Below are 24,600 nucleotides of genomic sequence, written 5' to 3'. Positions count from 1 at the left end.
ATGCTAGAGTATATCACTGAAATCAAATGATAAAGGGGCTATCGTTTTTCAAAACCATTCAACATGAGCCTTGGTCATTTGTGATGTGCGGGTGGATAGCAAAATAACAATAGTTTTTAATTTTTTTGAAGACCTATTGATAATTGTTGTTTTTTCTTTGCTTTTAGAAAGTTAACAGGAGCGAGATGAGGAGAGCAGGGCAATAAAAGCAGTCACTTACATCGAACGTTCCATCCAATTCACATACAAATTAATGATGATGCAAATCTTCATATAAAAGTATAACTGTGAACTATAAGTCAAACCTGGGATTCCGGAGGAGCAGTGTGGTTTTCGTCCTGGTCGTGGAGAAGCTCAATACTCTCCAGCTGATTCTCAAGGTTTCAAGGGACACATGGAGCTGGAGACGGTTTCCGACCGTGTTCCTCGTGTGGTGTTGAGGGAGTACGGGGTCCGGGGCCCTTTGCTCAGGGCTGTCCGGTCCCTGTATGACCGGAGCAGGAGCTGTGTTCATTGCTGGCAGTAAGTCAGACCTGTTCCCAGTGCATGTTGGACTCCGCCAGGGCTGCCCTTTGTCACCGGTTCTGTTAGTATTATTTGCAATTATTATTATTTTTGATGAACAGAATTTCTAGGCGCAGTCAGGGGTCGGAGGGGGTCCGGTCTGTGGACCACAGGATCTCATCTCTGCTGTTTGCAGATGGTGTTGTCCCTTTCAGGTGGTTGGAGAGTCCTTGTCTCCCGAGTCGAGGAGTATCTCAGGGTCTTGTTCACGAGTGAGGGAAGGATGGAGCGTGAGATTGACAGGCGGATCGGTGCAGCTGCTGCAGTGATGCAGTCGCTGCATCGGACTGTTGTGGTGAAGAAGGAGTCGAAAGGCAAAGCTCTTGATTTATCGGTCGGTCTACGTTCCTACCCTCACCTATGGTCATGAGCTTTGGGTAGTGACCGAAAGAACAAGTGGTTGAAATGAGTTTTCGCTGCAGGGGAGGGCTTGGAGAAGGCCCAGGACAGGTTGGCGGGACCCTGTATGTTCACTTGTGTATAAGAATGACTGAATGAAGTACAGATCAATGGTCGAATCAGTTTTGCACAATATGTAATCTTTGGGTTCTATAGGACTTTGTGACCTAGTGTGTGATGTGGCGTCACCTCTAAGACCACTGCGTGACATAGAAAAGTTGATTGCATTTATCTTTTAATTTTACTTACTCTAATGACTGGTTGACAGCTGGTTAGAACCTGGTCATTTGAGCGCTCCTGAGTCAGTCATAAATAGTTTGACCCCAATTGAAATCTCATATGTCACCCCATTCCATTTAACTGTTTTATATTGATCCAAAACTCCATTAATGTTAGTAAGGAAATAAGGAAAACATATTTTTTCAAACGATAAAGGGTGAGTTGTATAAAGGATCCACAATATTTAACCTATAGGCATTATTATTGTTGGCAAAGGTCATTCAATTTCCCTTGCTCTATTATAAGGTAATACTTTTCAGCTCATCTCATCAGTGTTCAAATTCTGTTCCTGCTCTGACTAGTTCAAGGAAAATATTTCTAAAGAAAGAAATGTTCTCATTTTTCCTTAATAGATGAAGAGACACCTCGCATTGAAGAGCTAGCATTCATTTAACTGGCGTAGAACACGCTTGTTGCATGGCTACATCGATGTATTCAGGTCATTCGAAAATGTTGCAGCAAAGTCCTCCAAAGCGAAAACTGTCACTCGAAAAAATCTAATTTAACGAACCATAATTGACATATACTGTATGTAATTAGCAAAACAGTGTAATGTCACACTGGTTCGCAGTAATTAGCTTTGCCAGGACCGATAATTATAGAACTGCATGTGTTAATTTGCATAGCTTGTATAAAAGGGAAATACTGTAGTAGTGTAGAAGTACTGATAATGGGAATACCTCCTGAACTGTGAGCCTCTGGGAGTGGCCTCTGCTGGGGTCCACGTACTTGTTTCTACGGAGATGTATTGCATTGACCAAAAAGAAGGTTAAAGTGTATTGTTGCTGGCAGTTACAGGAGTTTTTATTGCTATAAATACCTAAAACACACATTCTTACTGTGGGTGTGCTCACCTCTCCACAGATCTGACCTTTGACTTGGCCTGGTGGTGTAAGCTGCTTATCAATGGTCATATTAGATAAAGAAATACAATACATCAGGGAAAAAAAGTTACAGTTACTGTACGTGTACCCTAACTAAAGCCGGCTGATACATTTTCCATGAAGCATCAAAATAAACTTTTGAAATATGTTATAAAGAAAACATGAGTAAAGTAGGCAACATGCATGAGTTATGACCTCTGGGAATGACTCATGATGGGTTATGTATTGTCAGATTGGAGAAATATGACATCAAACAGGTCAGGCTAAAAATCCTTTAGTGTACTGCCTGTACCGCCTGTACCGCCTGTTTTGCCTGTACCGCCTGTACCGCCTGTACCGCCTGTTTTGCCTGTACCGCCTGTACCGCCTGTACCGCCTGTACCGCCTGTACCGCCTGTACCGCCTGTACCGCCTGTTCTGCCTGTGCCGCCTGTACTGTGTGATGAGCACAGATCATATATTCAGATAAAACAATGCAGATCAAATGCATGCTAACACTTATTGTATTTGTCTTGAAAAGTTTAAAAAGTTTAAAAACTGATTATGTGGTCGTTTTCCTTTCCATAGTCACCGTAAGGTTGAGTGCTGCAAAGACTCTTCAATAACCCTGGAGCCTGCGATTCAAAAGAATTACCCTCGAGTGAAATAGCTCATTGACATTGCTCAGAGGCTTATCAAAGAAATATTTGACATCAAAATAAACGGAATTACAATCTCGTGTTCATACAAATGTGGATAATGGATACTACTCTTTATTTACACACACAATAGCTGGTTTTCAGTTGATCTTACATTTGTAGTGACCCAACATACATCCAAACGTATGTCACTGAACCGTTAGTTTCATGGTTCTCAGCCTTGGTGCGAGGATGTGATTGATATTGAAAATGTCCTCGAGCTGGCACACTCAAATAATAATAATGCATTGTCTGATTCATTCACTCCAGACTCGGTGGTGCGGAGCTATTTCTGCAGCCGTAGCTGTCTGGGACGGAAGATTGACTGTCAAACTGCACAACCACATCATATAATAATACCGCATTAAACCCCCCAATTGTCACTTCATTGTGCATTTAGTAATAATTCCATGCATTATGTAATGAGCTAGTTTGCTTAAATTGGGGCTGAGCTGGAGATGACATGGAAGATATCATTTTAAAACGGTCACACTTAAATCTACCTTTTTTTTTATTGAAAAGAGAATATTTTATTGATAATAGGTCAAATAATACATGATTTAAATGGTCAATTGCTTGTTTGGTTTATTTTGAAGGGCCTGGCATAAACCACAGTTAGTAGATCTCTGGAAAAGGAAAATAAAATACAAGTGTTACTTTTTGTCCCCATGAAAATGTAAGAAAATGTATGAAGCTGGTGTGATATATTGTACACTGGATGTAGAAATAGTACATTTGTTTGTTTTGTTTTGTGATTTGACACACTATTGGAGAGATAACACCGGACTGGGTGGACTGTAAGGTGCTGGTTCTGGTTTGCAGAAGTCACTGCTCAGGAGTGCCGGCCAGAGCACTACTTGAGGCCGGGATGGATGATCGGAAAAGATGCGAGGGCACAATGGGCTTTTTGGTAGCTTTATTGATGCTCACAATCACACTAGAAACTGAAATCACTGTATGCCATAATAGGATGGTGCATTTTTACAATTCACTTGGTTATGTTTTTTCATGCTCTTTCCACTGCCGCTGAGCACGTTGTACGGCGTTTTCTGCGACTTGTTTATCTTGAAGCAGGGCCACGGTTTCGAGGGGAGTGTCGCTGCTGCTCATCTTCTTCAGCAGCACCTCCTCCTCCAACTTTTTCATCCTCCTCTCGGTCTTCACCTTCCCAGAGCCTTTGCCGTGGAAGCGGTGGGAGAGTTGCCGGAAGGCCTCTTTCGGCGTGAGCTTGCGCCCCGACTCGTCCACGTACTCGATCTTCACGTCTGGTTTATAGCTTTCTTTGTCCTTGAAATCCAGCGTGAAGCCTCTGTATTCCTCCCTGCGGCTGTACTTGTCGTCGGAGCCCATTTTGTCCTCGATGGAGTAGTTTTCGTTGGGCAGGGCGGGTTTGGTCGCTTTGTTGGTCGTTGGGCAGGCCTTTGTTTTTACACAGGAGCAAAGCGGTATCGAGGCCCGAGTTGACGATCGGTTCCTCGTCCAGAATGGTGGAAGAGGTGGTCACGTAATCGGGCGGCTTTTGCTCTTCGTCCAAGTTCACCGTGCTCCAGCCCACGTTTTCGTCCATCTCGGCGTCCGAGTCCACGCCCTCCTCCTTCTCCTCCTCCTGTTCAAAGTCCATGATATCCTCCTGGTCCTCCCAGTTACCTGAGGGAATATCGCCGAGCGTTCTGCAGAACTCGGACGTTGCGTTGAACACGATGTTGTTCTTTTTGTCCGGGTCGTTCTCGCCGTCGGCTTTCTCCCTCTTGACAAGCTGCTGCGCCACCTTCTCCCCGGAGTCTTTGAGGAGCTGCTTTTGCCGGAGCTTCCTCTGCTTCTCCAGCTGTTTGTGTAGCTCCTCCTCGGCCTCGTCCTCCTCGATCACCCCGAGCCGGCGGTGATCGAGGAGGACGAGGCCGAGGAGGGCGGCAGTAGCTCAGTGGTAGAGTGCTCGTCTTCTGATCCAAAGGTCGGCGGTTCGACTCCCCGCTCCCGGAGCGGTCAGATCCACTGGCCCGCAGGTTGGTGGTGCGATCGCAGCTGCCTCATGTGAATACTGCCGTTGTGTCCTTGGGCAAGACACTTAACCCAACTTGCCCCCCAGTGTCTGCGTATATCTGGGGTGTGAATGTGTGTGTGAATGGGTGACTGGTTCCTTGATGTAAAGCGCTTTGAGTACCTTGACGGTAGAAAAGCGCTATATAAATGTGACCATTTATTTATTTTAGGAGCTACGTGAAGTCCTCGTCGTCGCTTATGTCCATCTCGGCCGTCCTCACGTCGTCGGACATCTGGGGGAGACCCAGCGTCACTCTGCTCTTCTCCGCTTTCACCTCTCGAAAACTAAAATGTGTGTCCCACTTTGCTCACAGTCAGTCAAATTGTCCATTTTTAAATTTTGTTCAAATGTGATTTTTCTTTTCCATTTTTCGAATGTCAAATATAATGTCTGTCCAGTCCTTGATCGTTGGTGCCTTTTTTGCTGCTGCCAGGACGATGATCTCGATTTGACACACTTTTTTTTTCTTATCACAAATCTGCGCACAATTCACCCAAACTTGAACTTGTGTTTTCTGACGCATAAAACAAACATCATTTTCCCGAACACTCAAGTACACCTCATCAACTGTAGCCGAAAACACGGTGTTTTACAAATGGAAATGATGACATCTTTACCTGGAGCGCCGGAGCCGATCCTCCCTCCCACACCTGTCTCTCCGGAGCCCCCCACAAAGGCAAAGGTGTCAAGTGCTCCTGCCACATCCACGTAGCCCGGGGTCCACGGAGACCCCTCATTTTCTGAGTGAGCGCTCGCAGAAAGAGCTAATGATATGTTAATGCTGACACGGCTCACATCGGGGGGAGGCCAATCCCAATTACCTCGAAGGGGACGTGCCCGGTGCGGATGTCACGCAAGCAAACCACGGTAAACACGGAAAAGCCCTGCCAAACGTGTCAGACGAGCACCAAACTTGAACAATAATTACTCCTCTTCAGTGTGTGTGTGTGTGTGTGTGTGTGTGTGTGTGTGTGTGGCTATAACAATAAATAGCTTTAAGGTGACACAATGTGCTAGATCAAATTAAATGAGCTTTCAAACAAGGGTATAATGTTGTTCGTGAGTCGTAAATAGACCTGATGAGTTTTTACATAACGCTTCGGTGATGTCGTCTCCTTTTGATGCACAAAAAAGCTTCGTCAACATATATTATACTTTTCCTTAGTGTAGGACAAATAACTTTAGGTTATCTTATCTTTTCTGGTATTGAGTTATAATGTAGGACTCTGCTACTTAAAGGGCCTGTACCTGATTTGTTTTAAATGTTATAAAAGACACAAAAGTGAAGCAGCACAGCCAATCAGCTCTCATCCATCATCAAGTGTCATAGCGATGCACAAGGCTCTTTATAACAAGTTTGAAACGATAAAATGTTTAAAGAAGAAGGCAGTGTATTTATTGATGTATTTATACAAAGTTCTGCTTTTAAAAATGTATTGTTATTTTTTGTTTTGAGTTGAGTACTTCAGCTCACATATTCATGCCATTTGCTCTGAATATTTGAATGCCTAAAATTTCAAACAAATTATCAGAGGAGGTTTGTGCAAGAAAAAATGTTGGGTAAAATATTGGGTCTCATTTTATATATATATATATATATATATATATATATATATATATATATATATATATATATATATATATATATATATATATATATATATATATATATAAAAAGCACCAAAATAAGTTTTTTATAAAGACTTTATAAAGTAATTATTCCAAAAAGATCAGACTGAATAATCGAAGTATGATTAGATATTGTATCCTTCAAACTTATTATGACCTGCTTCTTATAGATATGATTTTGTTTTGTTTTTTAAGGTCACGTTTTTTGCTTTCTGGAGCATTTTACATGCGTCCTAGAGCTGGATGAAGTGTGAGTTAAATCCTGGCTGGAATGGACTGGGATACCTCAAGGTCAAAGTGGAACCTCCAGATACAGACAGAACGGCAACGGCAAAGCAACCAGACATTGTGGTGTCAGAGGAAAGCTGTTTTACATGAGAAATACGAGAAACACCAAGGGCTCAGAGAGGAGCTGGAGAAGGTGTGGAAGCTGAAGGTCATCGGAGCACTTGGGACAGTGACCCCCAAACTGGAGGAGGGGCTACTGCTGATTAATACTACTGCAGAGAAGTGCAGAGCAGGAACAGCAAAGATACTGAAGGCCTCCTGCCCCTCCCTCACATGTGCCCCGTCTCACACACCTGCCCCTCCCTCACATGTGCCCCGTCTCACACACCTGCCCCTCCCTCACATGTGCCCCGTCTCACACACCTGCCCCTCCCTCACATGTGCCCCGTCTCACACACCTGCCCCTCCCTCACATGTGCCCCGTCTCACACATCTGCCCCTCCCTCACATGTGCCCCGTCTCACACACCTGCCCCTCCCTCACATGTGCCCCGTCTCACACACCTGCCCCTCCCTCACATGTGCCCCGTCTCACACACCTGCCCCTCCCTCACATGTGCCCCGTCTCACACACCTGCCCCTCCCTCACATGTGCCCCGTCTCACACACCTGCCCCTCCCTCACATGTGCCCCGTCTCACACACCTGCCCCTCCCTCACATGTGCCCCGTCTCACACACCTGCCCCTCCCTCACATGTGCCCCGTCTCACACACCTGCCCCTCCCTCACATGTGCCCCGTCTCACACACCTGCCCCTCCCTCACATGTGCCCCGTCTCACACATCTGCCCCTCCCTCACATGTGCCCCGTCTCACACACCTGCCCCTCCCTCACATGTGCCCCGTCTCACACATCTGCCCCTCCCTCACATGTGCCCCGTCTCACACACCTGCCCCTCCCTCACATGTGCCCCGTCTCACACACCTGCCCCTCCCTCACATGTGCCCCGTCTCACACATCTGCCCCTCCCTCACATGTGCCCCGTCTCACACACCTGCCCCTCCCTCACATGTGCCCCGTCTCACACACCTGCCCCTCCCTCACATGTGCCCCGTCTCACACACCTGCCCCTCCCTCACATGTGCCCCGTCTCACACACCTGCCCCTCCCTCACATGTGCCCCGTCTCACACACCTGCCCCTCCCTCACATGTGCCCCGTCTCACACACCTGCCCCTCCCTCACATGTGCATCGTCTCACACACCTGCCCCTCCCTCACATGTGCATCGTCTCACACACCTGCCCCTCCCTCACCTGCTGCACCTGTTCAGTTTAGTAATCAATTTAAAAAAGTGAAACATAAACTGGTGCAACAACACCAGTTGTATTTTGTTGTATTTTCCAATGTGGCACATGCTTTTGTTCTCTCACTTGTCTTTGCTGCTGATCCATCCAAATCTCCTGCTGCTTTGGCTCTGTCAGGAAGAGCCGGCATGAACATGGCCATGGTCAAACCTCACACACATCTCATCCAAGAGGCTAAAGCACAACAAAAACAAAATATCCTCCTGTCTAAATAGTATTAAGTGTATGTGACTAAAACACAATTTATTCTTCATTCTTATGATCACTTTTATCCATATTTTTCATAACGTTTGATGTGACTTCTGTTGCGCGTCTCCTCCTTCTCTGTCCTGTGTCTGAGTCTCATTATCAGCTGATGTTTAGGGACATTTGGAGAGGGCGTGACCCGAGTTCACGTACGCAGATATCTGCAGCTGAGATCAATAAAAACACATTGTTTCATATAAATCAGGAATTTGCGTGGCGTAAGTCTCTAGTGGCCACTTAGAGAACACACTTGCTCAGGAAAACTTTAGAGATGAGGCCCCTGACCTGCAACAGGGCCTGGAGAGGCCACTGCTAGTCTCCATGGAGATATCATATGCCGTCATACAGAACATTCTAGGCAGGGGGTCAGCTCTAAGTCAAAGTAATTACTTTCATCACTTTGGGGAACAATATTAATTCATTTCATTCATCACAATCTAAAGCCTGTGTTCTCCTGCTCTATCGTAGAGTTAGAAATCATTACCACGTGTAGAAGAGTTTAGATTATTGATGTAGTGATAAGCACCAAAATGAGCACATACACTAATGTAACCACGTAATGCACAGTCTTCACACTGGATTCGTGCTGGAGAAGGTGTCAGGGTTATTTTCTGCATATGCTTAAAGTGGCATGGGAGATATGCTCCATTCTATTCCCGTTTACAGGTTTATACCATGATTATGCTGTATAAAGTCAGTGGAACATTTATACATTAGTGGGATTTAAAAAAGTCTTCACTGGACACAATCAAACTCTAAACCTTTTTGTTAGTGGGCACATTTTAACATTTTGTTAGTCAACCACTAAGCCACTACTCTTTAATATATATATTATCAAATTACATTGCATTGTGTAATAATATTTCTCAAAACATAATACATAATACAACTCCCCATCAGAAAATGCTACATAATGCACCTTCAAGTTTTTAAAGAGGACATATTATGCTAAATCAACTTTGATGAGCTTTTAACCTTGTGACAACGTCACCTCATAATTAGCTACAATATTATACTCAAAGATGTGTTTAATTAATCCTGTATTGTCCTGCAATTGAGGATTGAGCGCTCAGAAAATTCCTGTTTTCTCCTACCCCCTATCCCCGCCCACATCCTGTATTTAGTTGTGATTATGTGAAAAATCAAGACTCAGAGAGACATATTTAAAAATAAAATATGGGTACCATGATGGAGGGTAAAAGAAAATGACAGGCTATTTGAAGATGCCCTAGTCCCTAACTTATGAATAATTCAGCGTGTGCGTGTAGCAAAAGCAGGTTCCCCCGCGCAGGCATCAAAGTTCATCGGACGGCGTTGTCTCCACGGGGAAGAGTCTGCAGCGCCGGGGCGAGGATCAGAACGACAGACCAGTGCGGACCCTGTCACATTCAATTAAGTACAACCAGTAGAATTCCATCTTGTCATTGCGCCATTTTGTATTAATCGAAAAATACACTCAGCATGCTCGCGCCTTCAAACGGCGACGGGGAAAGGTGGAAGGGGAAAACATCGGGTGAATTATTAAGCAGGGAGTCAAGCGCGGGCTGCGGGTTTCATGTAAAAATATGGAAATGAGCGCCGAGCAAAGGACGTGATCGATGAATATTTTCATTAATTATGTCAGACAAACAGGGAGGGATCGGTGGAGAGGAGGAGGAGGAGAGGGCCAAACTTATGATATTTGCACAACTTTGGCAAATAGCAGCGCTGAGCAGCTCGACCTCAGAATGATAGATTAAACCTCAATGCCCTACATCAAATCCCGAAGAGCCGTTTGCTGCTCTAATTGTGCCATAGGAGGAGGATTTCTTGGACAAGCGCAGGTATGTTAGTTTGTTCATGTGTAAATCTACTTTGTGTTATTGGCGACATTATGTTTCAGTTGTATTATTTACAGTCATCTTAAGTTCTTCACATCCGCCAGCTAAAACCGGACTTTAGACGTACTATTTTATCTTCACTCTTATTGTCATTGTCAATACCAACAAGCTTTACATCATTTTAAAGCTTATTTTCCCAAAAGCAATTACCAATAGTTTGTGATAAAGATCCCCTTTTCATAACACATTTCTTACCTGTATTCCAGACTCAACGAGGTCATTTGGTCCGTAATAATCCACAGAAAAACAATATCCACTTGTATTTTTCCTGGAGAAATCCCATTTGGAGAAATAGTCCAGTAAACAGCATTTTCTTCTGTGGGAAAATTCACAAATAAAGCTCGTCCTAAACCATGGGCTGAGCGGGGCGGAGCGGGCTTGAGCCCCGGATGTTTTTGAGTTTTAAAAAATTAAACGCAGCTCACACCTCAGAAGTATAAACTCAGCAGGTAGAGCAATGGTGCAGGGTGCAGGGTGCAGGGTGCAGGGGACCCGGGTTCCAATCCTACAGTGGCCTCAATTTATTCATGTCGTTTATTGATGTCGTTCATAAAATTTACATTTTTTAAAGGTGAAACGTGTCATTGGTGCAGGACTGAGGCTGACCCGCCCCTCTGTGCTGTTCCCATCTCTGATTGGATGCTTGTTCTCTTTACCCGTTGTCTCATTATTTGAGTTGAACTGGTGTATGATTGGCTGCGTGTAGAAAGTGTCCTAAACGTCTCTCTGTCCATATCAAAAGACCGGGTCGAGATCAGACAGAGGTTGGATATCAAAAAACAGCAATACATGTCAATATTAGCAAAAAAAAATATATTTTAAAAAGTTAACAAATGGCTCTTTTGGAACAGCCTTATAAGTTACAATATCACAATACTTTACATCATAAAAATATTCTGAATGCTGTAAAGTATGTGTTTATTTGTTGGCTTTTGCATATATAACACACGTGATGAAGGAGGCAACAACTCGTGTGCAACAGGTTCACCGTTTATTTCTGTGAAAACAAATAAAACCGTTTTGGTGAATAATTGTTCAACTTTACTGGCTGCACGCGGCTTCCAGCTGCGTAAAGCAGAGCAGTCTAATATTTAGTACTGACAGATATAAACTCTTACATATATACATACATCCCCTGCTTGATAAAGAAAAAATAATGTGTAACCTTTTTTTTCAATTACACACATATCCAACATAGTGTCCCTTAAGTATAACGGTTATCTATACCACCAGCATCATTTTGTAGTATTAAGTCAGTGTTTGTGGACATTTTGAATACTCTGAGATACCAAACTATGTTTAGCAGTAACACATTTCTTCCCAAGTTAGATAAACATTCATCCTAAAGTGAAACCTCTGTTACCAGACACAAAATTGGCCAACATCTTCTGTGACCATATCATCTCAATGTTCCAATGTAGACACTTTTGACACGTGCAGACCTCAGATCGGTCTCTAATTGCACTTATTCTTACCCTTTAGCAATGCACAGTCTTTAGGTCATTAAATGTCATTAAACCAGTCTTAATAAGCTGCTTGCGAGTCGGATGCCCATGGTCTCCATAGTTTCTGAGGACATGTGGGTGGGGCACTCACCTCGATGTGGTCCATACTCTCTGTTCTTGTAGTTGGCTGTCCGAGCGGGTCACAGGTCCCTGGGTCGCTGTCTCTCTCGGTCTGTGGACGTGTGGTGGAGATGTCAAACCCGGCTCGACATCAGAGTCTCATCAGAAGGACGGTCAATGAGCTGCTCCTGATGTGTCTCAGCATTTGCTGCCTCCAGAGCGTCTTCTACTGCTGTGCGTCCCTGGTCGTCACGGTGATGAAGATCCACCTCTTCCGGCGCCTCAGGCTGCTGCTCTAGCTCCGGCTCAGGAACCTGCATCTGAGCTCGACTGGGCGAGGAGATCTCTTGTGATCAGACGTTGTTGGGGGGTGTCTTTTTATAGCAATTATGTCCACGCACTCTTTTAAAGGTGATATATGGATAAAGATTATCCCATTTTTATTATCAAGCCATTTTAGATTGACATTGTGGTTAACAATTAACAATATATGAAATAATAATAACCTGAGTCATTATTTTGTGCACAGGACCATATATAGATCCCACAGTGGATGTAAATTAAAGTAGAACATAGTGCATTTTCATTGATTAACTGACATCAGATCTCATTTTCATTTCCAGTGTAGTTGGGAGGATGTAGGAGGGAAAATACACATGTTGAGTCTCAAAATTGCAGTTGAAGTATATGCCCAGTAAAACTTACACATCGTGATCTTGCCATCATCAAAAATCCTCTCCTTTTAAATACATAAACAATGTAAAGCGCAATAGTACATGTCTTTAAACGGCTCTGATTCTAGTTTGTATATATTATCGAGTCGAGTAATTCCAAGACATGAAAACCAAGACAGAAGAAATGGAGATTGGGACAGATGGAAAGGATACATCAGTGTCTCGAACATTTGTCCTTGTTTAAGATCAAAGTAGAGGTCAGTTTTTCCATTTTGTAAATGTCCAACGTAACTTCAGTCCAGTCTTTGAAAATCAGAGCACGTTTTTGTTATTGCCTTGTTTGCTGCAGCCAAAAGTACACTCTACAGGTATCCATCTATCATTTCCATCGCCGGAGCCCCACATCTGAAATACACCGTTTTAAAGTCTATTGTCGATGTTGAAGCACCTCACTGATCTTGAAACACTGTGATTCTTCATATTTGACCATATTCTGTTATTAATCCCAATCCATCCACTGAAATCACTTCACCTTTACCTCCAGTTGCTTGTACTCCTTCACAAACCTATAAAGAGTCACAGAGGTCAAACCCTATTAGCCTCGCTCCATCCCACCCTCTCCTCAGACACGTCCCACCCACCAGCCCCTGTAAACACCAAAACACTCTCCAAATCGGTGCCTCTTTGCCGTCTGTAATTTGCCGATGACGCTCGGCGGTTATGATCAGATTGGAGTGGAGAGTCTTTTTTGCGACCACAGCTTGGACGGCGGCCCTCGGGAGCGATCGGGACGAGGTCAGATGCAGGCGCTGATACAGAAGTGCTCTGTGATTGCTCATGAGCGCGGCCCCCAGGCACCGGGCGTTCAAGACGGACACTCAGGCCTGATTCTGATTGACACGAGCTCAAGCAAACCGTGCATCTGCTCAGTTTTCAGTATCGACTGGAAGGTTTCCACAAGAGCGCCGTGTCACTTCGACTGTTTTGACTTCAAGTGCGTTTGACAGGTTTAGCCATTATTCTTTTGATTGTTTAAAATGATGAAGTTGAAGTGAAACTGGTGGACGAAAGAGAGTTTTCATCAAATACACTAAATGTACGATGTCTTAGAACATATTTTCTCAGCTCATGACTCATATAGATCAGTTAACGATATCTATGATGATTATTAAATGAATTGACTAGTTGCGATTAATCAATTAACTTGTTGCAGCCCTAAATTTCACAAAAATTTAGTGAACGTGACTATATCTTTTTGCTTATTTTTCCCCAGTTTAACACTTTTTATGGAGTTTTGAATGTGACCTCCTGGTTGGACATGAGCAGATGGGGCATTAAGTGTATTCCAGTTTCCTGTTTAACCCTATTGGTCTGCACGAGGCTGCTTGGGAGTTTTTCTGCGCTCTCATTGGACACTCGTTCATCATCCTACCACCAACCAACCACACTGGGCCATAGCTATATACATTACATCATAGTTATGGTTTGTAAAAATGATATCTGAAGACTCCATCATTGTGTTAAATTACAGTTTATATTGTCAGAAAAATGTGTGTAAATTCTTCTTCTTCTTTGGTGTTTTATGGCGGCTGATATCCAAGTGTCCAAGTGGCCGGTCCACCCACTGTAATTGTGATTCCTGGAGTTACTTCCGTTGTTGTCGTTGGTTTCCATGGCGGCCGGCAGCTGCTCATCTGCTGGATTGAGCGTGGACAGACCAGCGACGCCCCGACTTCCATTTCATTACTCTGATGACTTCGATTCTCCAAAAGTAGACTTCCTTCATTCTGTACACATTTAGTGCCTTTAGCGTGTTTTTTTTATTTCTGCCCATTCAAGCTTTTGTTCCAAGGAATCTTCTTCTGCAGCTTTAGCAATGATCCTGATCCTTTCAGTTCTTTTGAGTCTGAGCAGCACAGTTTATAACATCCACCATAAAGAGCACAACATCCTCTCCATCCACAACCAAGGTATTCTCAGTCATTCTGGAACCTCCGCACTTGGAACCTCCGCACTTGGAACCTCCACACTTGGAACCTCCGCACTTGGAACCTCCACACTTGGAACCTCCACACTTGGAACCTCCACACTTGGAACCTTCACACTTGTTGTTGTTGTTGTTGTTGTTGTTGTTTTATGGCGGTTGGAACCTCCACACTTGGAACCTTCACACTTGGAACCTTCACACTTGGAACCTCCACACTTGGAACCTTCACACTTGGAACCTCCACACTTGGTACCTCCACACTTGGTACCTCCACACTTGGTACCTCCACACTTGGTACCTCCACACTTGGTACCTCCACACTTGGTATCTCCACACTTGGAACCTTCACACTTGGAACCTCCACACTTGGAACCTCCACACTTGGTACCTCCACACTTGGTACCTCCACACTTGGTACCTCCACACTTGGTACCTCCACACTTGGAACCTCCACACTTGGAACCTCCACACTTGGTACCTCCACACTTGGTACCTCCACACTTGGTACCTCCACACTTGGAACCTTCACACTTAGAACCTCCACACTTCTTGGAAGCAGCGCTGGCTCCTCTCTCTGTATCTACTTTCACCTCTTTACTTGACACTTTCTTGACTGCATCCACAAAGGATAAACCTTGAGAGACTTTACTGTTTTGTAACTTCAGCAGCTCTTTTGCTAACTTCACATCCCCCGTAGGCAGAGCTATGTTCTTCCCCACAGTTACAGCACTTCAGTTTTGCTCCTTTGCCACACTTCCCATACTCGTGATCTCCTGCACATTTACCACATCTTTGCTTCCCTCTGTAGATTACAGCTACATGACCAACGCGCTGGCACTTGAAGCAGGGCCGGCGGAACATATGGCCTTACTTCATAGCTCATCAATCCAATGAACTCTTTACTAGGCAGACATTTACCTTCAGGTTTTAACATCACTGACAGGCCGTCACATCATCCAAACGTCCACTACCTTAGCTCCAGTTAAATTCTGCTTTACTTCATCCACAGTCACCATCGTAGGGACTGTGATAACTCCTCGAACCGTGTTTATTTCAGCGTCTGAAACGACAACCTTCATCCCACACAGACTTTTAACCTTGATCGCTTTCCTTTGCCGTCTTTGCACACAACCAGCAGCAAGCCATTTCAAAGAGCTCTCGCATCTTTGATCTCTCCCACTGCCTCGTTTAGGCTCGACGTCAATGCCACTGGACTCCACTCCCTTAAGGACGTGCAAGTTTTACCATCACCTCACCGACATTAGAAGTTTCCTCCTGCCACTCACTGCCAGAACCTTCCAACGTGGATGAGCTTGAGATCTTTCTATGCTCCTCCCCCCTCTCTAAATGGCTCCATCAATTCAATTCTTCTTTGCCACCTACTTTCTTCTTCTTCTTCTTTGGTGTTTTATGGCGGCTGGTATCCAAGTGTTACATTACCACCACCCACTAGACTTCAGACGTTATTCTTTCTCTCTCAAGACTTCGTTCTTGTCCCGGCGTTTTGGATGGAATGTCACTCATTGATGACATCACAGAGGGTTTTAGAACTCAGCACTACTTCCTGTAATTGACAACTTTTATTTTTCCTTTTTTTGCCACTTGACTTATGTAAAATTATGCAAAATGTAAAATGTACGACAAGTTCTATCCCACCGAGTCGTAATTAAAAAAAAAATTGAACCTGTCACATGCACTTTAATTCTGAAAAAGGCTGCCTAACCGTTATTTTGCAGCGTTATTTTTAGGACAATTATGGTTTGTTATGACAGTTATGTTATATACGGTCCTTGTACTTCCAATCAATCAGTCTTTTACAAACAGGACCATGTTTAGTTAATTTAAATAACACACATTAAAAAAATATATCTTTTACATATTTCCCCAATGCTGACCCCTGGAGTTCAGGTTTGTGGACTTCAGCTCTGCATTCAACACCTTCCTCCCTGCTCTGCTCCAGGACAAGCTCTCCCAGCTCAACGTGCCTGACTCCACCTGCAGGTGGAGCTCTGACATCCTGACGGAGGCAGTGCTTTCCTCTGGGGAAGAATGTCTCAGACACTCGGACAATCTCTGCTGAGAAGATGATCAGCTGCAGACTTCCATCTGCAGGACCTGTACGTGTCCAGGACTCTGGGACGAGCAGGTCGGATCACAGCCCCTCTCACCTTGGACACGGACTATTTGAGCCACTCCCCTCAGGCAGGAGGCCACGCCCCTCAGGCAGGAGGCCACGCCCCTCAGGCAGGAGGCCACTCCCCTCAGGCAGGAGGCCACGCCCCTCAGGCAGGAGGCTAAAGCCATAATTTAATCACTCACTTTTCACTTTCTGCACTACAAATGTAAATTCATTCTTATTTTTTATCTTATAGCAGACTTGAATTGTTTTTCTTTTCATTGTTTTATGTTGCACCGAATCACCTAAGCAAGTTCCTATGTTTCTGAATCCTGTTCATTGACAAAGGCAATAAACATTTTTCTGATTCTGGTTTTAGTTCCATCCCTCAAAATAGTAAAAGACATAACCGTTTTTCAAAACGGTTTAAAAATATAATATTAATAACTTTTCTAACAGGTATACTTTTTCTACTTGTTTTATGATAAAAATAAAATCTTTAAATATTAATTAGCAAATTGGGGGAAAAAAGAAAAGAAGACGTGTGAATTGGTAAATACCACACTACAATTATGTCATTTAATCAACATAAAAGAGAGTCAGTTGATAATAACATCACATAAAAATGACATGGTTGAAGTATAATGTTTGCATGATGTTTGCATCATCCAGGCGCTTCAATAGCAAAAGAAAATGCTCAAGTCTGAAGAGAAAAGAGCTTTGGCCACTCATCCAAGACGCTTCTTCATTTCCTCTGACCTGCAGCTTTTGTCTTTGTGGGAAACGTAAGTGTCCGAGAACAATGCAGAAGAAGGTCCTAAATGTGTGTTTTTAGAGGATAATCTTAGCAAAAAGAGCATTTCAAAGTGTTTATCATCACTGCAAAAAGAAGTGTGTGGATGCAATAGTGTTAAAGGTTTGTAAGAGCGAGGAACAAGGTTTCTGTCTTTTCATGTTGGTTTCTCCTCATTTTAATGTTGAACTTCTTCCAAAACCTTGAATACGTTCTCATGGAAAAATGAAATAACACAAACATGAAAACTTAATTGAAGCGCACAAATCTGATGCAATCCTTGCTGCCAAATTTGAATATGTAGGATTAATTCATTTGGACTCTCATTTGTAATTATATTCATCGCTTAAGTGGTAAATAAAAAGTTTGTTCGACAACTTTCGAGTGGAACCATTTCAACCATCATCATCCAGTATTGATGTTTCTGATTCAGAATGTACAATGGCAGTTATTCAAAGAGACATAAAGAACAAGAGAACTGATTAAAGACTAAATTCTGCCTTCTGTAATTTTACAAAGGAAATGACCAAAAACCATCTAATCTTTGAACAGACTAAGGCAAAACATGTAAAGTACGAGTGTTAAAACGTTCTTAGCACTGAAAACATCTGATTCTTTTAATTATTAAGGACACTATGAATGAATGAATGAATGTGAATATTTATGTAATATTTTGCTTTGCTGCTCAAAGATAGAGGAAATTCTAGCAGTAAAAGTACTTTATTCGCATGAACACGCCTCTTTCTTCTCTCTGTCTCTTTATAAATGTATATTTTGACCAGAGAATGAATGAATCTGTGTGAATATGTGTGTCATTAGTCACTTGGATTCTGTCACTTTGCCTATGATCGTATGTTTCGCTGTTGTGATATTTTCTTTCTCTTTTGTGCTGTCAATCAAGAGGGAATGTATGAAAACTATATTGGCTACTCATTCAAATAAAGACTAAACATGAGGTAGAATAATAAGATCACATTATTTCTCTTGGCTTTTACTCTACAATAACTACACTTTGCCTATTTAGTCTATATGTTCCAATATAGTCTGTGTTTCTGTGACGGGCACAAATTTATGTTTTAGTTTTATAGTTTCAGCTTCCTGTTATAGGGGACATTTAGGACTTACATTCTCCAGTTTTTGTAAAATCACTTGGATTGAACTTGTTTAAAAAGCTTGCGTTTCCTCTGTGAACGTGCGTGAATCCGACCAATCAGTGTGAGAGGCGGGGTTTGGTGCAGCACTATTGGCCGTCCTGCTCCAGAGAAGAGCTGCTGAAAGTGCTGCAGTGAAAACAAAACATGGGACGTCTCAAAACATGGCCCGCTGAATGAAAAATGAATAAAATAGAGCTCTTACTTTGACGGGGGCTGAAGCAGCTCTTCGGCACCGGCCGAAAAGTCTGGTAAGTACTGGGGCCAAAATAATCATGCACTTTTGGGGTCTTGGTTTTAAATATCTGTGGCAATACACTGTGTAAAAAGGAGCATGAAGTGTGCCATAATCCTCCTCCGCCCAGGTAAAAGCATAACGCTGTCATAAGAGCTGCCTCTGATAGAAAGTGCTGGACAAGGGGGAAACTCAAGTGGAACTTAATCCACTTCAATCCGCTGCAGCGTTTGTTTGAAGTTAGAACTGAACAAACTTCAGACAAGTATCTTATGGTAAAATGTTACTAAATGCATTTCATAAAAGCATATTTACCGTGTGTTTAAAACTGCTATTGATTTTTTTTGTTACCCAGCCCCAGACACTGGGCTTCACTTCCACCAGATTACGCACATGGACGTATTAAAAAGAATATAATACTCTGACTTTGAGCCAAAGAGATTGTAGTTCATCTCATTTAAATCTTATGTCTAAAACTAAATATTATGTTCAGCTATTGTAAAATATGATAATTACCAATGTTACTGTGATAACTCTCAACATTTCAACAAAAGTAATGAAATATGCCGTCCGAATTTCAGAATGGGATTTTATAATGACAAGAGAATACATGAAGGTAATATGTGCATTTAAGACACTTAAGAGAGAGAGAGATCTGTGTTTTTCTCCCGCACTGATTCATTAGATTAAGTGGTTGCTTTTATATTGATGTGAAACAGAAAACACATAATAAAAACACAATATTCTTTCATAGTTTTGGGAGCGTTATGCTCTTATTTTATGAAACACTTGAGTATTCATGAATCAAAGCGTGCACATGTTTTCTTCTGCTGTCGGAGGCACTGTTTTCAAAACATCTGACTAGCACTGCACAGTGCATTATGGGATATATAAGACCACGGAGTGTGCTGAGACGTGGCCTTTGTTCATGGCCGATCTCCATGGAAACGCGAGCCACATTAGTCGGCCACATTCTCGGGCTGTGAAGGAAGTGACACAACCGGCTCTCAAATGTGGCCCTCGGAGCATGCGGCCCCTGAAATGTGACACAGCCACAAGGAGCAAATAGAGTCAAAAGGAACCAACTAACACATTATTTATCCTGAGTCTGAAACTCACTGTCAGGATGTGCAAACTCCATGCTTCAAGTTGTGTCCTGGGCCTGTCAGGTCAGAGACTTAGAGCCTTAGAGCCTTAGAGCCTTAGAGCCTTAGAGTCTTAGAGCCTTAGAGCCTTAGAGTCTTAGAGCCTTAGAGTCTTAGAGCCTTAGAGCCTTAGAGTCTTAGAGCCTTAGAGCCTTAGAGTCTTAGAGCCTTAGAGCCTTAGAGTCTTAGAGCCTTAGAGTCTTAGAGTCTTAGAGCCTTAGAGTCTTAGAGCCTTAGAGTCTTAGAGCCTTAGAGCCTTAGAGTCTTAGAGCCTTAGAGCCTTAGAGTCTTAGAGCCTTAGAGCCTTAGAGTCTTAGAGCCTTAGAGTCTTAGAGTCTTAGAGCCTTAGAGTCTTAGAGCCTTAGAGTCTTAGAGCCTTAGAGTCTTAGAGTCTTAGAGCCTTAGAGTCTTAGAGCCTTAGAGCCTTAGAGTCTTAGAGCCTTAGAGTCTTAGAGCCTTAGTCTTAGAGCCTTAGAGCCTTAGAGTCTCAGAGCCTTAGAGTCTTAGAGCCTTAGAGTCTTAGAGCCTTAGAGCCTTAGAGCCTTAGAGCCTTAGAGTCTTAGAGCCTTAGAGCCTTAGAGTCTTAGAGCCTTAGAGTCTTAGAGCCTTAGAGCCTTAGAGTCTCAGAGCCTTAGAGTCTCAGAGCCTTAGAGTCTCAGAGCCTTAGAGTCTCAGAGCCTTAGAGCCTTAGAGCCTTAGAGTCTTAGAGCCTTAGAGCCTTAGAGCCTTAGAGTCTTAGAGCCTTAGAGTCTTAGAGACTTAGAGCCTTAGAGTCTTAGAGTCTTAGAGTCTCAGAGCCTTAGAGCCTTAGAGTCTTAGAGCCTTAGAGTCTTAGAGCCTTAGAGCTTTAGAGTCTTAGAGCCTTAGAGCCTTAGAGTCTCAGAGCCTTAGAGCCTTAGAGCCTTAGAGTCTTAGAGCCTTAGAGTCTTAGAGCCTTAGAGCTTTAGAGTCTTAGAGTCTTAGAGCCTTAGAGCCTTAGAGCCTTAGAGTCTTAGAGCCTTAGAGTCTTAGAGCTTTAGAGTCTTAGAGTCTTAGAGCCTTAGAGTCTTAGAGCCTTAGAGCCTTAGAGTCTTAGAGCCTTAGAGTCTTAGAGCCTTAGAGCCTTAGAGACTTAGAGTCTTAGAGACTTAGAGTCTTAGAGACTTAGAGCCTTAGAGTCTTAGAGTCTTAGAGCCTTAGAGCCTTAGAGTCTTAGAGCCTTAGAGCCTTAGAGTCTTAGAGCCTTAGCGTCTTGGAGTCTCAGAGCCTTAGAGTCTCAGAGCCTTAGAGTCTCAGAGCCTTAGAGTCTCAGAGCCTTAGAGCCTTAGAGCCTTAGAGTCTTAGAGCCTTAGAGCCTTAGAGCCTTAGAGTCTTAGAGCCTTAGAGTCTTAGAGACTTAGAGCCTTAGAGTCTTAGAGTCTTAGAGTCTTAGAGTCTCAGAGCCTTAGAGTCTCAGAGCCTTAGAGTCTTAGAGTCTTAGAGCCTTTAGAGTCTCAGAGCCTTAGAGTCTCAGAGCCTTAGAGTCTTAGAGTCTTAGAGCCTTAGAGCCTTAGAGTCTCAGAGCCTTAGAGTCTCAGAGCCTTAGAGCCTTAGAGTCTTAGAGTCTCAGAGCCTTAGAGTCTTAGAGCCTTAGAGTCTCAGAGCCTTAGAGTCTCAGAGCCTTAGAGTCTTAGAGCCTTAGAGTCTCAGAGCCTTAGAGCCTTAGAGCCTTAGAGTCTCAGAGCCTTAGAGTCTCAGAGCCTTAGAGCCTTAGAGTCTTAGAGTCTCAGAGCCTTAGAGTCTTAGAGCCTTTAGAGATGAGCACAGGGCACTTCCTGAGAACACTGAGTGCTTTACTGAGCGTTTGGGACTAAAGCTGGAGATGAGTGCTCTGAAGGACACGTCCAGCCCTGCAGATGTTCTATTGTGAGCCCATGTCTTGTAAAGCACTTAGTCAGTCGTCTTAGGGTCTGTTGTATGTCATGCCAGGCCCAGGATGGTTTCCATCATATGTATGTGACAAATGTCATGTGTATTTTGAATGAACAATAAATAAACCAAAAATAGATTCCTCCTCATAATAATAGCGTGGCCCCAGGGCTGATAGCTTAAGGCCGCCCTGCCCAGGCAACACAGTCACACAACTCAGACATAATAAGGCACTTTCAAACAACAAAGTGAAGCAGTTAGAAGTGTGTAGGAGGGTGAGTCTGGGCTCTGAGGGGCCTTTCTCAGCAGGCAGATCAGGCAGAGGGGTTTGAACTGTCATTTTGCCCCAAATGTCACTTAATTATGATCCAGTTTCTCCCCAAAACTCCCCCAAAAAAGGGAAAATAAAAGAGAAATAGAATGATTTGTGAGTTTGTGAATTTATTGTTGTTCTTAAAATTCTCATGGATCTTGTTTTAGTTCTTTCTTTTCTGTGTTTTTAGTTTTGACCCTGTCCACGTCCTCCGTGTTTCATATTGACATGTCTGTTGCGTCTCCTCATGTATTCAAGCCCCACGTTTCACCTTGTCCTTTGATGGTCCATTGTCTTTGTCTTGTCCACATCTGTCATGTTCTATTACCTGTAACCGCCTTTGTTATTTCATCTTTTCCCTGGATTATTTCACATTTTGCTTCATTAAATATTTCTTTGAGCCGTTTTGCATTTTGGATCGTTCTTTTGATTTCTCCCACATGACAAAAATGGCCAAGAGCCTAAGACAAAAGGACACGTCAATACAAAGTTTGGCAGATCAATTCCAACCGCTTCAAGTGCCAGTTACTTTCTTGTCTTTGAGCACGACAAAGAGCAACAGAGAGTAAAACGTGTCGTAACACATTTAGATTTCTCACTTCAAGCTGATGACAATTATTGCCCGATGTCTGTTTGCTCTGCCCCATTGATCGGTCAAAGACTTCATGTCGCTGCATCATAAACTCACGCGCCGACCTGACTTTCTACCTCCTTTTTCTATGATTCAGAGCTTTGCAAAGTCGATACCTGTGAGAAGACGGCCTATTTACCGAGCCAGGAAAGCACAACCAACTCCACAAACAAATTGCGATCGCTTGCATCAGTGTTAAATTATACCGTCAATTGTATTCATGGGACCGCGAGGGGGGCTGGGGCGGCGGCGGCGAGGGGGGCTGGGGCGGCGAGGGGTGCAGCGATGGCGGCGGCAGAATCGAGTCAGAGCTTGTAGCGCTAATCAAAAAAGTGTGGATCAGCGAGTAGCGTGCACAGTCAACAGAAACGATCCAGGATTTGGCTGAATGTACCGAGTCGTTTCTTTTTTCCTCCCAAAATATATCAATTCTGGAGAAAATACCATTAATTAGTCATGTAACCTCACGTGCTGAAGGTCAACAACGTAATAACTGCGTTGTTGTTGTTGTTGTGATCCTTTTAATGGCGGTTAGAAGCAACTGAAAAGGTGCATTTCCCGCCACCTACTGTAGTTGTACGTCTGCAAAGTGTGTTTTACGCTGTACTGTAAAGAGAAGAAAGAGCTGTGTTTTGTTCTTTTGAGGGACAAGTGTTTCTTTATCATCTTTTCCCAGAAGCTCCATCTTTCTTGGTGCTTTTCTTGGGTTCCATTGATTGATAATAATTCCATAGAAATGAATTACAGCATGTTCACGTTGGTTTGTTGTGATCTCCAACAGAGAAAAGTCGTGCACTGCTCAGAACGCAAAACTCGCAACAACATGTCGTTTAGAAAAGATACAAAAGGCAAGAAATTGTATGTCAAGTGTGTCTGTAAAAGGCTACAGTATTTACAGGGGTATTTATTTATTTACTTTATCTTACAAGGCAAAACCCATTTTCTTTTTTTTTCTTGTCAAAAGAACACATTTCAAATTGGTAGGCGTGGCTTCGTACAAAACAAGTCCCAAAACAGGCAGTCTTGTCCATATAACTGCACTTTTGAGTGTTACTTTTGTTACTATTATGTTTTTTTTTTACTTTTTATTAAGTGCTTTTCTATTAAGAGTGTTTTTTTTAAGCTTTTTATAAGTTATCTGTTCTTTTACTTCTGTATCTACTTGTGTTGCAACACTGAAATGTCCCCATTGTGTGGACAAATAAAGGCTTATCTTATCTTAAGTACAAAAATGTTCAATACTTATTTCAGTAAACGAGCGGTTCTAGTTCCACCGAAAGGTCATGGATGCAAATGGGAATTCATGTCTCTTTGTTTAAGACTAGTGAATTTTTGGTCCGTTTGAAAAAATAAATTAAAATGTACGGGCAAAGATAAAATGTCTAGTGATTTTCTGCAAATTTAGTTTCAACTGGACAAATCTTTAAGTATATTGAACAAGATAATTCACTTATATTTTTTTTTCCTTTTTTGTTTTATATTTAACAAAAAATATTCCCATCTGAAAATGACTTTGCCACAATAAATAAAGTCAATAATCCAGTACAAAATAGAGTCAGAAATGTGAAACCATACATCAAATCTATAACATTTAATCCATAAGCTATAAAACGTTGCTTACAGTCTTTCCCCCCTGCTGCGCTGCACATAAGATAACGACATTCCCTCTGCTCGTACGCGCCTCTTTGAACCTCGCCGTAGGTATCCCTCGACATCGGGTCACGTTATTTACATACGCGTCTTGCTTTGCTACATGTGTCGTCCTTTGAACCCTCTCGTTACGCCTTTCCTTTGACCGCGGCGACTGTAGAAAACAGACATTGTTGGCCGTCTCTCGTGGTCCGTGGTGCGGCGCTCGTCATCAAAAACAGCCCTGCGCAGCTTTGTCTCGATAAGGTCTTTCAACTACAAA

At 43.1% G+C, this 24,600-nt stretch overlaps 1 pseudogene; it reads right to left on the bottom strand.

Moving 5' to 3' along the window:
* Positions 1–3,628: 3,628 nt before the first annotated feature.
* Positions 3,629–8,207, bottom strand: LOC140364344 (U4/U6.U5 tri-snRNP-associated protein 1-like; annotated as a pseudogene).
* Positions 8,208–24,600: the final 16,393 nt, after the last annotated feature.

The sequence above is a fragment of the Eucyclogobius newberryi genome, unplaced genomic scaffold (genome assembly GCF_026437365.1).
Source record: "Eucyclogobius newberryi isolate DKJ021-1_F unplaced genomic scaffold, fEucNew1.0.hap1 SCAF_18, whole genome shotgun sequence".
Classification (NCBI taxonomy): domain Eukaryota; kingdom Metazoa; phylum Chordata; class Actinopteri; order Gobiiformes; family Gobiidae; genus Eucyclogobius; species Eucyclogobius newberryi.
The sequence above is the reverse complement of the archived record's forward strand: the minus strand, read 5'-3'. Positions and strand labels throughout refer to the sequence as shown.